General features: G+C 39.2%; 2 protein-coding genes across 7 annotated transcripts in view; one reads left to right on the forward strand and one right to left on the reverse strand.

Moving 5' to 3' along the window:
• TANGO2 (transport and golgi organization 2 homolog) overlaps positions 1–783 on the reverse strand; it is a 33,158-nt gene extending 32,375 nt beyond the window's left edge. The window contains exon 1 of one of the 2 annotated variants that reach the window (XM_065646696.1): positions 622–783. The gene's annotated coding sequence lies outside the window, so the exon portion shown is untranslated. Of the gene's footprint in view, positions 1–92; positions 197–621 lie in introns of those variants that run through there. The other variant, XM_065646697.1, reaches the window with a different exon arrangement.
• The window catches only part of ARVCF (ARVCF delta catenin family member), a 252,174-nt gene continuing 235,503 nt past the window's right edge, over positions 643–17,313 (forward strand). For 2 of the 5 annotated variants that reach the window (XR_010607100.1, XM_065646688.1), the window contains exons 1-3: positions 643–941; positions 1,344–1,402; positions 15,036–15,104. The gene's annotated coding sequence lies outside the window, so the exon portion shown is untranslated. Of the gene's footprint in view, positions 942–1,343; positions 1,403–9,041; positions 9,095–15,035; positions 15,105–17,313 lie in introns of those variants that run through there. The other 3 variants (XM_065646692.1, XM_065646690.1, XM_065646689.1) reach the window with 3 other exon arrangements.

Consider the following 17,313-nt stretch of genomic DNA (forward strand, 5'->3'; position numbering starts at 1 on the left):
CCAGCCTACGGCTGTGAAAAATCACCACGTAGCTTCCCAAGAGCAGAAAACCTCCAGCTGTGCTGCAGGCCGGCTGCTGCGCTTTCGCGTACCCATCCAGTGAGGTGACATCATGGTCCCTGCTGCTCCCGCACACCAAGTGCCCCGCGCTCCGCTCTTTGCCGTGCGGGCAGCCCCGTCCCTGCTCTCGCACCGGGGCCGCCTCTTCCCGTCGCCCGGCGGCTCCTCCGGCCGCTCCCGCCGCCCCGCGACCCGCCCGGCGCGCCGCTGACCCGACCGGCCAATGCCGCGCGGCGCGGCCAACCAGCGAGCGGAGGGAGGGGGAAACGCACCAATAAAGCTTTGGTTGCTGGGCGCGATCGCAAAGGAAGTAGCCAATAGAAAAATTCGCGGCGCGGGCGCAGCGACCCGGTTTGCGTGCCGGCCGCAGGCGGGCAGCGCGAGGCAGGGGTCGGCGGGGGGAGCGGGTGGCGGCCGCGCTGCTGCCTGTGCCCGCCGGGCGCTGGGGCGGACGGGGCTTCGCCTTCCCTTCCGCTGGTGCTTCCCCCCCAAGGTGTGAATGTTGAGGGATGATTACGCCCCCCCCCCCTTAAAAAAAAGAGTTGGAAAGATGGTACCTACACGGGCAGCCGGGGAAATGCGCTGCCCTCTCCCGGTGGGCCTCTCCTGAGTCGGGGCTCTCGGCCGGGGCAGCTTCGCGGGCGGTTGTTTTCTGAGGTGTAGTTTCGGAAGGGCACGCGGTTTTTAGCGCTGCCCTTGGATTTTTTGTTTGTTTGTGTGTTTTTGTGGGGAGAACCCGGCTCCTCCAGCGGTGGCGAGCGGCCAGGCTGGCGTGCGGGAGCGGGGGCCGGGCGGCCTGATGGCAGCGAGCTCATGCGCTCCGTAGAGAGGAGAAGCCCCCGCGCGCCCTAAAAACGCGGCCGAAAATCAGGGTAGCAAAGGTAAATGCAAGAGAAGGGTTAACGATTGCTTCCCCCTCCTCCCCCCGGCTGGATAAAGATGGTCTTGGATGCCCTTTGTAAATTGGAATGTGGAGGTGGGAGGGGAAAATCAGCCCGAGTCCGTCTACGTTGTCTCGGTGGGTGAGCAGGCGGAGGGGCCGGCGCAGCCCGGGGCTCTCCCGGGAGGACGCGCGGGGGGACGGACGCGCCCTCCGTGGGCGCCGCGGCGCTGGGGAGGGCGGGAGCGGCGCGGGGGGCTCCGGCTCCCGGGAACGGGAAGCGAGAGGGGAAGATAAGGGGCTTTCGTTGATATGCTGCCCAGAGGTTGCTGAGTATTTTATTGAAGAGTTGGGGATTTTTTTCCTTTTTTTTTTTTTTTTTGGTACACCCGCCTCCTTGAAGCCGGCAGAAACACGGAAAATAAGCTGAGGACAGAGAAACAAGAGAAGACTGAGGAGATGGTGAGCAGATCATTGGGCTGGGGGGAATGAATGAGGTTGCCGGGCTGTTTGCTGTGAGAGGTTCTTGTAGTGTGCAGTACGTTTGGGATGATTTTGCATCACGATTGCAGACTAGTCTTCTTTGTTTGCTAAAGATTGCTGGTTAAGGTTTAACAGCGCTCATCAGTTTATTATGAGATATGCAACGAGGAGTTGATGTATATGAATGGCTAAAATTACATACACAAGCAACCTCTGAACAAACCAATATTGTATTAATCCTGCAATATGATGGGCAGTTCTTGTCATGGAGGGAAGTCATTGCTCAGGTTATTTGTGGCATGCGTAGGAGATGAGTCTCTTTGTAGCAAAGACCCAAACCAAACTAACCTATTTCTTGACAAATGTGAAATCCATTACAGACTTAAAAGCCAAAGTTAAGAGTTTTTTCTTTTCCCTGCAGTATTGCTATACATGATTAAAATCTAATGTTTGCAAAACTTGATCAACTCTTTAAAATGTTCACTTCTAGCATGCAAATAGTAACGATTGTCTTTCCCTTTTTTTTTTTTTAATGTAGGCACTTGTTTGTGTATGTGGAAGGGGGAATTCTTATAACATGTACTTTGCTTTTTACAGTCTACAGTTGTGCCTTACGTAGGTCACAATACAAAATGTGCATCTTAGTGTGTTAAAAAAACCCTTAGCAGATTTTATTATATCAAGTGCAGTCCGTGTTTAGACTAATGATATCTTAAACACTAGAGACAAGTTTGTGGGGAAAAACCACACTGTTTCCTATTAATGGGAATGCTTTATGGTAAAAATCATGATTGTAAATGACAGAATATTGCCACTGGCTGATTGTATCTTCCTGTGGATGAAGTGCTGCAGTCTATATTAAGTACATCAGCCCTTTGAGCTTCCATAATTTAAACATATTTTGTTTATGAAATTGTGCAGGACTGCATGGTGCAGTAGCAAAATCTGAAATTGGAGTGGCTGTAGGAATGTTGCAAGGCACTGCAAAAGAGTAAAATTACAGCTTCATATTAAATCTGCTGTGGGGAAAAAAAAGATTTGTTATAAAAAAGTAATACAGGATATAAATGGTGGCTAAAATAACTGAAAAGGCTGGATAGTTTGGAGTTTCTAGAGAAAAAAAGTTGTGAACTATGCTGTGATCTTCATCATGCAAGATATTTGGATGGATGGCTGTTAAATTTATTTTAAGCAATATCTCTGTAAAGGCTTGTCTGATTTATTTAAATTATATGCTTCATTAGGCAAATGGGTTTATCTTCCCATTGCTTGGCTAAAGGAATGTATTAGGAGGGCAAGGTTTAGAAGAACAATACAGTTTGACTGCATGGTTTCACTGCGTAGTTTATCCCTGTGCATTGTTCAGGGATGCATAGAAGGTATTTTATTTAACATTGGTGATCTTTTAAAAGTTGACTTTGATTTGATTTTTATACCATAGTTGCTGTCAAATAACTGAAATTCAGTTAATATAACCATATATTTGACCTACTATTTAGCTAGAATGGATGAAAAATAGTTCCCTTCTTTGATTTTTATTTATTCATTCAAAATCTCTGCAATGGATTTCAGTGTCAGCAATTCTTTAATATTGGAAGAACTGGTAAGAGTTACAAATAGAGAGACATTCCCATTATATTGAGTTAGGACACTGCACTAGAAATGGCAAAATTCCTGCCTTTTGCTTACACTTCAAATTTAGTACAAACTGTAGTTTAGAGAAGATATCTTACCCCAAAGACCATCTGCATGCATATTACGGTTATATAAAACTAAGCTTCTGTATTTGATTTTTATGTAATGCAACACATTATTTCTGCAGTGCTTTTGGTGGATCTTGGTTGCTGTCAGAATTGATGCACTGTGAGGAAAACCTGTTAGAATTCTTGTGATACCAGGTTGATAATTTGCTGCTCTTAATATTTTATTGTGTGAGTATAAATCATTGACATAGACATTGTAAACATGCTGTAGCAGCTAAGTGTGAGATTACATTTAGCTTATGCCTTTACAGTTTAACCAGAGTATGACAGTATCTCGTCTAGTGTGAGTGCATTCTGTTCCTAAAGCCATCATAGCAATCTTCAAAAAAGAAGGATTAGGTCAATTTTTTTACTTTATTGCCTGTCTCCACAGAAGGAGGAAAAGGCCAACTCTAAGGTTACACCAATATGGATAGAGGAAGAATTTATCTGATGTGTTGCATGCAGTTACTTGATGGGAGACTTAAAATGAGTCACCTGGAAATTAGCATCGAGATTTCTGTTGAGATTAAAATCCACATATTTTTAGAAAAAGTGTTCTTTCCATAATGCAAAACATTTAGAGTATACACGTAACTTGGCAAACATACTTTCTTCAGAAAAGGGCATTAGCAATATCATGGGTTTAAGCATAAAAATAAGAACAAAGGGATCTTGAAGCCACCTCATAAATTCCAGGTAGGATGTGCTCTACATGTGTGCTGAAGCAAGAAGGTTGGCCACCGATCTCAACAGCTGAAAAGTAGCAACCGTCTTATGTAATGAAGCTGGTTTGGTTTGATTTGTTTTTTAATTTCCCTTAGCTAACTTGTGTAAAACAAAACCAAACCCAAAAAAACCTGTGGTGCAAGTTTGTTCCTCATTTATCCTTTTCACTCCTACCCTTGAATTTCACAGGCAATCCAAACCAAGCTGTAAAGCTACTTCTGGTTCTATAGGCTGAGGTTCTAGAGATCTAGATCTTCTGCATTAGCTGAAGTTGCATTCATTTAAAATAGTTTGTAAGACAATTAACTAATTCTAGTGAATCTAATACTTTTTATGCATCTGCTTTTCTGCAATGTTTAAGAAGAGGCAGCTCTAATTTAGTACTGTCCGATCTTTTGAAAGGCTGGTAGTCAACCCTCCAGCAGCCACATTTTCAAGAAATAGCATTTTTGGCTAATCATTTAACAGTAAGTGGACAGCATCTGTTGTTCATCATTAATTTATATACGCTGCCTCAAACAAAATATCATTTGAGAGTTTTGATGGAACTTATCAATTGACACTGTATTTCAGGATATTTTGATGTTTTGACCCACCAAAATACTTGTATTTCTTGGAATATCAGTTAATCTTGGGGATAAAAATGTACAAGAGAGCCAGGAGGAATGTATGTATGGGTGGCATTTTAAAATATTTGAATCTATTGTGGAGAACAATTTAGTTAATGAAGCTCATATCTAGTCACTACTCATTCCTTCAAAGAACATGACCTAACATATTTTCTTACAATAGTTGTCATTACTGGGAGCGTACCACTATAGAAACAAATGGTCTCATTCTGAAAATAGTGAATCTTAACTAAGTGAGGCACCATTATACCCCTGGCATGACTGGCTTTATTGATTTTTGTTGTTGTTGTTGTTGTTGTTTGGTTTTTTTACTGATTACTTGATCAAATTCTGTAAAAGTTGATACTGTGTTTATACTCTCATATTTTACTATGTAGTTATTTTTTTTTGTCCAATCTAGATAGAACTGGTGGAAATATCACTGGTTCCAAGTAAGAGGTGTCTAAAGTTGGTTCTAAGGAGCTGGCTACAAGTGAAGTTGAGGGATCTGTTTAATTGTATCTTTCAAAATCAGGCCCTCTGAGATGTTAACCTAGAAAAACAAAATCAGCGGGTACTTCTGTAGATATCTAAATCTGTGTTTTCTCAAGCATGGAGATTTTGCACAAGATAGAAGATGTTTACTAGCAATAGTACACCAAGGAAGGAACCTATGAGCCTGGGGATGTGCAGTTCTGCATCTCTCCAAATACCTTTTTGTGAAGAATCTCTTGGTCTGGTTCTGCAAGTCTTAATCCTCTGTAATCAGCTGATGTTAGTTACTATGAGACAAGCTGAGTGGTTTTGAATATAGAGTATATTTAGGAAGAACAAAATTGTAGGATTCAGATCACAGATTCCAGGCTGAGTAGCCCCAGAAAGTAAATTTCATTCGACGCTTGTCTAATGGTGATGCTGCTGATGACAGTATTATAAGGTACTAAGATCCGTTAGGAACACACGGGTGGGATTGTGCCTCTCTGCTTCACTCTCCAGTTTATATTGCGCTGGGAAGACCTTTCTGAACCACATGCAGTGTGCTTTTTCTTTGCAGATGTGACAACTTGCTGAAGCGATTTAAGATCTTTGTTCCATAATGTCCTTGACTGCAGTGTCGAAATCTTCTGTGCGTGCCTCAGTTGATTTTGTTTATAATTATGGTTTTCCTGCATCTCAGAGCACATGCATATTATTGCAGAAGCTGCAACAGGGTTTCCATGAGCTACTGTGCAGATATGTGCCAGTGCACCACTAGTCTATTAGCTTATGATTTGTAGGCCGGAGAAATTGAGATTTTGCTGTCTAAGCAGTATCAGCTCTTTGCTGCTTCAGTGCTTACATGACATCTCAAGTTGGCTGAAGATTAAAAGGACGCTGTCAAGGTATCTTTCACAATTTCATTTTTATTATTTATTTTGTTTGCCTTATTATTGCCATCATAAGCCAATGGAAGCTTGAATTCTAGTGCCTTGCCAGCAGGCCTTTGTCCTCCAGAACAGTTAGTGTTTAGCTGCTTATGGTTTATTTAAGTGTTGTGAAGCATTTACTGTCTTCTGAAATACATTACTGAAGAGTTACAGCTTAAACATTGCAAGGAAGTGAGGGGGAAGAAGTGACTAAATCAGTTTGGGGCCAGTCTTGACATTGTGTAGCTATGGTAAACTCCAATTATTTCTTCTTTTCATTATTTATTTCAGAATTTAATAATCTGGGAGTATATAATTAGGCATCAGTGCTTCCTTTGCACAGTCATCCTTGAGAGTGGACTTTCCAAGGGACCAATATCAAGACCTGCGTTCTTAGTTGGATATATTTTGAGTTATCTAATGAAGTAATCCCTGTAAAAACTCTTACAGGTGCAGTAGTATTGACTGACTTTGAGGTGCCAAGCAGCAGCTTAATTTGGAGTACTGGCCAGAAAAAAAAAATCTTTACAGGATCTGGGCTTTGTATGACTTGTACCTTTTTTATTTTCTAAGATTAATTTTTTCCTCCTCTTATTTCTGCTGTGATAAAAGGAATGATCATGGGGGTTTTGTACAGAAAAATGCTACCTTAACTTGTTGTCGCAAGAAAATATTTTTTGAATGGATCTACATTCATTGCAATGTAAAGTTAATGAAACCAGAGCTACTGTTTCCAGTAATTTAATTGCCTGCTCCTCATCTGCTCTGGCAATGTAGTTTCCATCCATGAGCTGGAAGCAGATCAGCACAGTTCCTCCATGGGACCTTCTCATTACAGGAAACATTGTCTATTTAATTTGGGTTATGTAGTGATAAAATTTTAAGTAACTGCTATTCAGAACAGTGACAAGCAGTCACACAGACTTTTACTGGATTATTCTGATGGCTAAGAAACTGTATTGCAGTGTTTAACTAATCAACGGTGTCCATGTCTGCTGGATTCACAGCTTGATGAGAGCCCGATCTATGTAGTGATATTGGGTAGGCATATTTTTTCTGGTTTTAAACAAAGAAATAATAACCTTTTTGACAGTATGCAGGGTAGCAAAGGTTGCAGAGATTCCCCAGAGGAAAGCAAATTGCAGAGTGACTTCAAATATGGTTCATAAAGCGTGGACTATCTTGGGGAAGGAGAATCTGAGATGTGACACTTAAGTTGGGGTAGTTAAAATAACTTGAGGCATGTGGATTAGATGCCTGAGTTAGAAAGGGCAGTCACTTATGGCTGCAAATAAAAACAGTGGAGAGAGACAGACAGACTTCTCTGTGGGTTGGTTCGGTCTACGAGTTTGAATCGAGTGTTTTAAGTGGCACTTTGAAGGAGACTTTGAGTGGCAAATCTGGATAGTACATGGCTTCTGAAATTGAGCATATACGTCAGGTGCTGGAAGTGAGACAGCATTAATATTATTATTATTATGTATACATCAACACTTTTAACAACTTTCATGTGGTGGGTATTTTAATTGTTCATTGATGGGTTGAATGTTTGTTAGACAGCTATTCATACACCTCACCTATGAGGTTGAATAATTTTGGTCATTTTGTGCAGTTGTCGGAACTTTGAAAGGATTCTGTTGACGATGGGTTGAGTTTCTTGTGATGTGTATTGATGTAACATCACTGGTAGCAGTCCAGTAGAATCCATACGTTTGCTGCTGTAGGAGTTTGTTTCTGTTTTGCTGTACCTGGGAAAGAGACAGTGCTGCCTATGGAGAGAAAGGGGGGCATGAGCATGACTTGCCGTGTTATGTTGGGGTTTGTGAAGGAGAATCCCTCTAATAGCAACGGAGGATACATGGGAAATGCAGTTGAAGCGTCTCATTAAAAGTGTTACTTTAAAATGGTGGTGGGTTTTGGGTTTGTTTGTTTGGTTTTTTTTTTAAGGAAATGCAAGTTTTATTAAATGTTGCAGTGCTTGTCTAGGATGTGCACAGAACATGTGCACATGTGTAGACATTTTTAACAATATTCTACTCTTTGAGGTATAATCCTAATATTTCGTTAATCCTCTACAGTGGGTTAAAATGGCATAAAGATCAGATTACTGGAATTAGGAAGACTTCTGTCTCTCATCCCTGGATCTGTTTCTCTGTTTTGCTAGGGCAGTGACAGCGAGTGTTCATATTTTGCTGTGTATCTGCTCTGAGATATTTAAAAGAAAAATGCTTATATAGACTAATATTAATGACGTGCTTCATACAACTGTGATAATATTGTCTATACTTAACTTTTCAATAGTTCACAAATCTTTGGCGTGTGGTTAGTTTTCTACTGTCTATATTGCTGTCAAGTTTTGATGTAGAAATGAACTCCATTTAAAAGAGTGAAATATTCTAACATTCCTTCTACAATTCTTAATGTGATGCAAGGAAGCTTCAGTGTTGTTGATCAGTAAAACAATAATAACCACCCATAAAACTTTGATTCAGTTTTGCATATCAGTAAGTGCACGCCAATAATGGTCCCAAGGTATTAGAAACACAGTTTTATTGCATGCAGTTGCTATAAATTTTAGAGTTTTCCAGTATGTTTAAGATGTGATCTCTTCTGCCTGAATAAGTATCACCTTTGACTTTATTTTATCAATGTAATGTGAAGTGAAGTCTCAAACACGAATCCTAACTTAAACTGGCGGTGTTCTGATTCCTTGCTCCACAGGCCGGGTCATGCCATGCTGGTAAAACTTCTCCACATATTTTTAGACTGGTTCTTCTTTAATTCAGCGTGACAACACAAGTAGTGAGTTATTGATGGCAGCTAAAGTGAGACCATTATGAATGTAATCAATAACACACCTGCATAGAATAACAACTACTACTGGGGACATATTTTGTATTGATTCAGGAATTTATGTTGTCTCTACTACACCCAGTCTGCTACTTCCATAATTTATGTAATAAAATCTCTACTTTGGAGAAGCTGTTACTAAGTTAAATACCAAGAAATGATGACACATCAAGATGTAAATTACATATTGGAGATTTTACTACAAGCAGAAATAGCAGTTGCTAAATTCCTGTGGGTTCTGATTCAGGACCAAGGCATTTCCTCACTGCAGGCTGGAAGATAATGGAAGTGAAAAGTCGTGTTCCATCTCCTGAGGCGGTGTTTGAGAGGTGGAGGGTAAGACACTGTTTTCAATGTGATACGGTGATGGAAGCTTATTGAGTTGTATAATCCATAAACATGAGACCTTGGTAGAATCTCTATTAGTAACAGTAACGCTAATTCTAGTTCTGTCCTTAAACTGGAATGTAATTTTCTCTTAATACTGATACATCTTTAGGTGTCTCTCTAATAGAGGAACACATTTTAAAAGATTGATGCCATCCTCTGATTTTATTTTCCAAGCCTGAAGTCAGTGAAATTGAACAGAAGGTACAGATTATGACCAGCAATTTGGGAATAACGATGTTCCTTGAAAATAATACGTAGCTTTCTGGAGATACGTGTTTATTCCCTTACTTGCTACCTCTCTGTTTTGTTGATCAGATGATTAGCCACGAGTTCAATGTAAAATTACTATGTATTTATACTGAATAGAATAAAATCTATTGGTGAGCTTTAAGCGTGATAAGAAAACAATTTATCACAAATAAACTTTGTGTGTGAAGCTTACATAATGCTTCAAATTCATATATATAAAGCCTATGTAAAGCTTCAAATTCAGTTGTTCATACAGATTCATGTAGATTTTATTCTTGATTTGAACATCAAACAGAAAACTCAAATTTGCAAGTATTGCACATACTAGCTTCTTACATATACAGCTTTCTATTTCTGATGGTGTTACCATTTTGTATCCAAATATACCTGCAATTTGTCAGCAGGAGTAATCTCAGTGTAGTCTTGAAATTTACTGTTCTTCAGGTTATTAAATAAAATCCTAGTTCTTGGTTAACTTCTAGATCTTTTTTGTTGCCCGTCTTTAGTGGCATTATATCAAAACTCTATCTGCTGTGGGAACGATTACAGTATAAAAGGAGTGGTTTGTGATTTAAATGTTTGAGAGTTGATACTAAGAATCTCAGCATCAGAACTGTTTAGGGAAATCCTTCCATACCAAGCTTGAACTAAGTCTAATCAAATTCAAGTAGGATATTATATTATTTTTTATGTAATAGTGTATTACATGTTGTTTTGTTGCTTAATGCTAAGATAAAACTCCCAAAGTATGACAGATAAGAATCCAGACAGAACAGCGTTCCCCAGACGATTTTCTTAGGATACTATTAATGAGTTAACCCGCTAGTCATTGAAGAACATGTTTTGTGCTGATATTTTGTCCTATACAAAACAAGAGTATTTGCTTGGAAGAATTGCTTCGTTATCTTTTTTACCCGTGTGTCATGATGGAATGTTCCTGTAGATGATAAACAACCTTCAGCTTTTATAGACTACTTACTGCATCCATGGTGGGGTTTCTGAATCCCAGCCCACGCTCGTCTATCTGTTCAAGGATAACCACCTCATTTCATTTATGACACCGCAAACCACTTTCCTCTCTTTTGAAGCAGAGAAGCAGTATAACTCTGAATTGCAGGAACTTTAGTTTTTAAGGGACTGAAGAACTAATGTTAAGCAGAACTGAAGCTTGTTTTATTCGTTTAGCTCTCCAGGAAGATCTAATGTGACTTGTAGTCACATATAGCCCAATAACAACATTCTTGTATTGTTAGCAGTGGTTTTTACATTGAAAGTTAACTTAAACTCTACATATTATTAGTTGTATAAAGGTTAGTCTCTTCACAACGTGAGGCAGGTATTTGCATTTAGATGATCAGGAGATAACACAGGGTTTTGTTTACCCAGGGATTTTTCCTTCCTGACTGAACACACTCTCTTCCCAATGTAAAATTTTGATTTTTCTGGACAGTTGTCATTGTACTTTTTCTCCGCCTTACTGAGAGGACAGAAAATTCTCTTAAGGAATTTGTTGAGCTGTTGGACCTTCTGCTAACAAGTAGCGGAGGTCTGACGGGGTTTGCAGCCTGCCTGGCTCAGGTGTCCTGTAAGGAACATCACAGGCATTTAGTATCTTCCCAAACCTGACTAAAAAAATAGTCCAGAGGTTCTTACAACTGAAGAGTTTCAAAATAAGTTTTTCTCATTTGTACTATTGTAAAACGTGTAATTAAATCCAATCTCCAGTTGAGACTGTATAATTCGGGGAATATTGAACATCCCTGCTTGCTTCAGGCTGTCTAGTGGACTATATTGCCCACAATTAAACAGATGAATGCACAAATAAGGATAGGCATCCTTCCAAACAGTTGTATCTATATTTAGCAAATTCTTCTCATTTCCCTCTCTGTAGGAGGGTAGCGATGTTAGTAGGGATGTGATTTCTTAACATAACCTTAATATTGGCCAAGAGAACTGTCAGTGTCTTAAGCCCTGTCCTTTAAGATATTTTCCTTTCCCATATTGTTTTGCCCATATAGGATTACTTCAGAGGGTTTCTGACTTTGGTTAAATTCATAAGTGTTGCAGAGATCTCAATCTTGACTGTCTCCATAGTAGCTCGATGAAGAAAACTAGAATTTTGCATAGTGTCTTATTTTTAAATGAGCTTTTTACTGTCTGTAATCTATTAAGTGTATCTGCCTGTACCCATGAGACTGCTATACAGAGAATATAATTATTTTGTTTACCATTTTCAGATTGACGTGAATGGAATCAATACCAGTTACTTTGCTTTTCGTTACTGAAGGAGTCTGGAATGTTGACCAACCTTATCTTACTGGTGTCAAACAGATCACAAAGCTCTTATATACACAGAATTTGACCTTCTAGGACAGTTTTCAAAGAACTGGCAGGCTTAGCGTGTCACTTTTTTCTCACTTGAACAAATTAAATCTAATTGCGAGGATCCTATTAATACAATGTAGGTACAGGTTACATGTGCACACAGTGTGTGGAGAGTCTGGAATGAAAATAGCTGTAATGAAGGAGGGACAAAAAAAAAAGACGACCCTAAAATAGGCTGATTTATTTTAGAGTACAAGATTGATAATTTAGTGACTTCAGTAGCTGCACAGATATAAAATATTTACATCAAGATGGAGAATTCTAATGGGGAAAAGAAATCTCTGAAGGCATTTGCTTCGAGAAAATATAAAATGAGAAAGGAATTATGCACAAATATAACAATTACACAGTTTTAGTATTGGTGATTAATCGCTTGATAGTCATTCTCTCTTCACACAGGTGTAGTTTGAATACACCTGAATTACTTACGTGTTTTAAGAGGAGAATCATGAACAGAATTGACTTCTCCTTGGGAAACCTTTTACTTTTTGCTGCCTGTTAACATTGTCTTTCTTACAGCAAATGTCACTTGAGACTTTTGTAATAAAGAACCAAAAAATATGCTTGTGCATTCTTGTCATTTCACATGAAATCAAGTGACTGATTTCTGATAGAAATCTCAAGAGCGTTGAGTTCATACAGGTTTCTTCCAGTTCCACCTCAGAATAACCGCTTGACTTTAGAGACAAGGAATGTTAATAGTAGATTCTTGTGATAAACTCATTTAAAATATCTTTGACACTATGAAATCGAAACAAATTTATCAGGTTTGTACCGTAACAAGACAAAACCCAACTGGTTTAAAGGAGGTGTAATATCCGGGAGTAGAACATGTGTGTTTTGAGTGTCCTTGTGTGGCTGGGGAGCTGGGAGCAGTGACTGGGAGCTGAAGGAATCCAGCTCTCTGCATTACTGGCCCCGGAGGCCTCACTGTGTCCCTGCTAATGCATGCAGGCCTGTTCAATGGATTTCATGGTTATACATCTCATTGACATTTTCAGAGCTCCTTGATATAAGCGGCTCCCACTGTTCAAGAATACGACAACAGGCAGTACAGCCTAATATGCTGATAGGTACAACGTGGAAAAGTCTTATTTCAATCAAAAGCTGAGGAAAAAGAAATACTGTAAGGGTGAACTGAACACTGGAGCAAGTTGCCCAGAGAGGCTGTGGAGTTTATGTTCCTGGAGATTTTCAAAACCTGACTGGAACAGAATCTGAGCAACTTCTTGAAATTTACTCTGCTTTGAGCAGGGAAATTGTAGGAGGTGATCTCCAGCAGTCCTTTCCAACCTCAGCTGGGATTCTGTAAGAATAAGATGGTTAATATTCTTCAAATTATTCTCTCTTCTACAAGAAGCAGCAAAGCTGCGACGATCCTGATGATGCAAAGGGCAGAAAGTCCAGAAAGGAGGTTCAGGGCTGCAGGACAATCTCCCTCTGCATTTCTCCGCAGTGGGTGTCACTGGTCAGTGATGCTGCCCGGCGAGCGGGGGGTGCCGGGACAGCCGATGGACGGAGCTCGGGCCGGGCCGGGATGCGGCTGCAGCTCCCAGGGTACCATTAGCAGCTGCGTTTATGAAACTCCAGTTTGTTTTATTTTAACCAACTTAGTTGTATCCAGTTAAATTAACACTTAAGGTCAAACTTCTGCCTTTAGTGAAATCAAGAATTTTAAAAGGTTTATTTAAATTATAAAGGCTTCCACTGTCAGTTTATACAGCTGGCTTCAAAGCATGTTTAATTTAATCTTCTAATGAGTTTTAGCTTTGCTGGTATAGATAGATGTTTCTTCCATTATCTTGTTTGTTTCTATTTTATATTTTGTACTTCATGAGTAATATTTGCAATTACTTTTCTACAGTACCATGTTAGTAACAGCAGCAGGAAGCCATAGTTAGCTCAGCTGGAACATTTTGGCCTCTAGATTTCTTTTTATTGCTCTCAGAGTATGAAATAACTGCCTGCTTAGCTTTGTGGTATTCTGATTTCCTTCTTCCTCTCATCCCCTTTTTTTGTTCTGTATTACTTTGTTGGTTAGACCTAAGGTAGATGTAGGAATAGTAAATCCAAGTTGATTGTAAAAATATTGTCTGACATTGCTGTGTCTGTAAGTAGGAAGATGAAAACAATGGTCAGTAACTATTTTGGACAAGCTGAAAGAAATTCTAAAATAGTTCATAATTGTCTTGCCTGTAAGACTGGATAACGAAGCAAAAATTATTTTCCTTTTATTTATGCGCATTTTTGAAGATCCTCAGAATTGCTGTGGTGGGGTATCTAGCTGTATTTCTGCTCAGTGCTCACTGCTTTTTGTTGACATATTTAATGTCACCTGTAACTGTTGTCAGTGCAATCCTCCTGTTGAGAATGTGTCCTGTGGGACCAGGGATCCGTGCCTGATTTTCACCTCTGTTACTGGTCTGCATTAAAGCACCTTGTGGACATATTTGTAATATTAAAATAAAGGTGCTTGGCCCTTGTTTAAAATCCCATCTCTGTAGAACTAGGTTACCTGATGAGCATGTTTTACTCATCTCATGGGGGCAAAGTCTGAGCTGTTAAATCTGTGGCAGCAAAATGAAATAATTTTTGAATGAAGTCGTCATTTTCAGTATCAATAGAAGGTCATGCCCTTGTCAAGCAGCGTTGGTTCAGCATAAGGTTCCAGTCAGAATTGGTTGCATTATGCTCAGAGCTGCTCTTTAAGAGACCTTCACCCTTTACTGTGTTTAGAACTGCCAATATGGTGGGTCTTTTGGACATTTATAAGAGACTTATTAAGATAGTCCTTACTGCAGTTATTCAGACTGTATACTTGTTAGTTCTCAATAACTGGGCTGGCAGAAAGAAGTTGTTTGAAGCTTATGATACAGCAGTAGATCAACTGCTCTTTTTCCATCATTTCTTCTCTCAGTGTTTTGTGTTAAGTCACAATGCTTATTTGGCAAGATATAAGAGCAGTTTGCTTCTTTCTTAACTCTAGAAATCCTTTAGAGAAGTCAAGGATCTAAAGTTTTGTAGATTTTAAGGTCAGAGTAAAATTTATCCTTTTCCTTTTTTTTAACCCCAGTGCTGCTGGGTCTTAAAGTTCTGCATGAGATGAAGGTGCCACTTCCAGCTTGCAGTGTATGTTTGCCATTAGATGTATTTCTAGTTCGGAAACAAACCCATTTCTTAGGTCAAGGTGCCATTAGTCACGTTAGTTATGGAGTTTCTATTCAGGGTTTGACCTGTCTCTTATGTTTTTCAGGGGTATCCATAACTTTGAGCTGTGCTTTATGAACACGGAAAGGGGCCTACCAACTCGTCTGAAAGCGTGGTGAGAGTTGTCAAAATTTCCTTACGTGTATTTTATTTTATTGATGTCACATGTTCATACCTATGAAATCTAGAAGGCAAAATTGTGACTAATTCAATCCATGTTTGCTATTTACTGTTAGCGACAGTCCCACAATTGACATTCAATAAAGTGATAAAAGACTAAATTCATTTTATAGTAATAGTCTTTAGCAGCCTTTTTTTCTCAAACAGTAAGGCTATTGAACAGAGTATGGCTAATGTATGCAAGGGTTTGAATTAGTTTGCTTGGAATAGCAAACCACCATATGAAAACAAATGTCTGTGTAATCGGAACGGAGAATAATTAACTGCATATAATGTAAGTAGTAATAAAACTTCCAAAACTTGATAAATGGACCTTTTCAAAATGTTTTGTCCTGCTTTTAGACGAGAGGTGAACTGGCTTCCCAGCCCCTCACTGCCCGTTCCCAGCTGCTCTGTTGGGTGTTTGGCTGGACCATCAGACTCCAGGGGAGGTTGTTCTCTGGGCTCTCGGGGGCACATGAATGTAACACAGATAATAGTTCAGTGTTTATCTGCTTTTGTGATGGGATACATGGCTTTCTGCAGCATTTGACCCTTCTACCAACTTATTGGTTTTAAGGGTAGGGCCTTTGTCAGAGCAGTGCAGTCAGAATAGACAAAGACCAAGCAATGTATTAATTTGTATGAGTTTTCACTGTAACAGTCGTCCTGAGGTGAAACTTCTAGTATTTAGAGCAAAGGAAAATAATTGTTGGGGTGAAAGGGAATAAGATGATGGGAACTAGAAGGAGTTATCTCTTACCAAACAGCCTCACTACTTGTTCAAAATTAGGAAAAAAGTAGCAGGCGATCAAATGAGATGCTGTTTGTAGATATACAAGCAACCTATTATTTTTTTCTCAGCATATTTGTGAATGTACAACTTTGAAAATGTTCCTGCTCCGTCTACAGTGAAGAAACAGTAGTAATTGTGCTATCATTACCAAAGAGATTTTTTAGAGAGTGCATGACTAAGACTGATTTCCTTGTTTCAGAAGTGAGGTATGCTCTGTACTCACTTTAAAGAGTGTGTCACCCTTAATCAGGAGTGCCATACATTTTCAGAATGATGATGCTTTCAATTTATTGCTTGTCAGCCCTGAGGAATGCTGCTTAGTTCCTTTTACAAGTGCAACTCATTGGCTGAGGCTGCTCACTTACAAAACAATTTTATGTTTATTTTGATTGGTTATTGGTTTGTGGCTTTTAATAATAAAATAGAATTGCATTTTTTTGCAATAGAGGTCTTGGAAAATCTGAAAAGTTGAAGCCATTTTCAACTGCTCTTACTCCCACTGAGATCAGCAGTAGAATTTCTGTGGCTTTTAGTGGGAGTAACGTTACGCTGCCTGAACATGAAGACTTTTCCTCTCTTTCAAAAAATGCTTATAGTCTGCTATAGCTAGGGTTACAGGAAAACTAAATAACGATTATAGTACTCGATTATGAAAAATGGTATTTCCTAAGTAGGAGAAAGAAGTTTTAACCATTTGTTATGGTAGTGTATTGATTTTTTTTTTTTTTTTAATACCTGCAGCTTTGAAAACCATTGTACCATAAAAGTTGGTTATCTAAAATTATTTTGCTTATATCATTCAGTGTGTTTTATTACATTGTACTGGACAGACAGAGTACCTTCTCATGAGGCAAGAATGAAGATTGCAGGATGAACACTTATTGGAGTAATGGTAGACATGGCCTAAATTCTATAATCATAGATACGTGAACAGGGAATCCAGCTTGGAGAGAAAGCATGCAATTTTGTGAATAGATGTTTTGGGGTTTTTTTGCACTCTAGGAAGATGCTATTATAAGTGAATTTGGCATAAAAGCTTCTAGCTAATGGTTGCCCAGACGTGATTTGTGAAACATTAAAAATAATTGCCTTTTCAGAAATTAATACTACATAGATATTTCCCGAACTGCGCTTGTGTGCTTTCAATGGTCAGTTTTGATTGTAATGTGTAAAATGGAATTGGCTTGGTTTGAAACATATTTTAGGCTGCCAGGTTTCAGACCTGAGCCATCCAGAACATGTAGTTTTATCTGTGATAAACATTTTTTTCCCTAATTCACTGCCCATAGATGAATGGCTGCTTATTTTGGGTTTCTACCATCTTTTTTGGAACAATCAAGAATGATGAATTAATGTTGTTTAATTGATA

The sequence above is a fragment of the Caloenas nicobarica genome, chromosome 16, assembly GCF_036013445.1.
Source record: "Caloenas nicobarica isolate bCalNic1 chromosome 16, bCalNic1.hap1, whole genome shotgun sequence".
NCBI classification, from domain to species: Eukaryota; Metazoa; Chordata; class Aves; order Columbiformes; family Columbidae; genus Caloenas; species Caloenas nicobarica.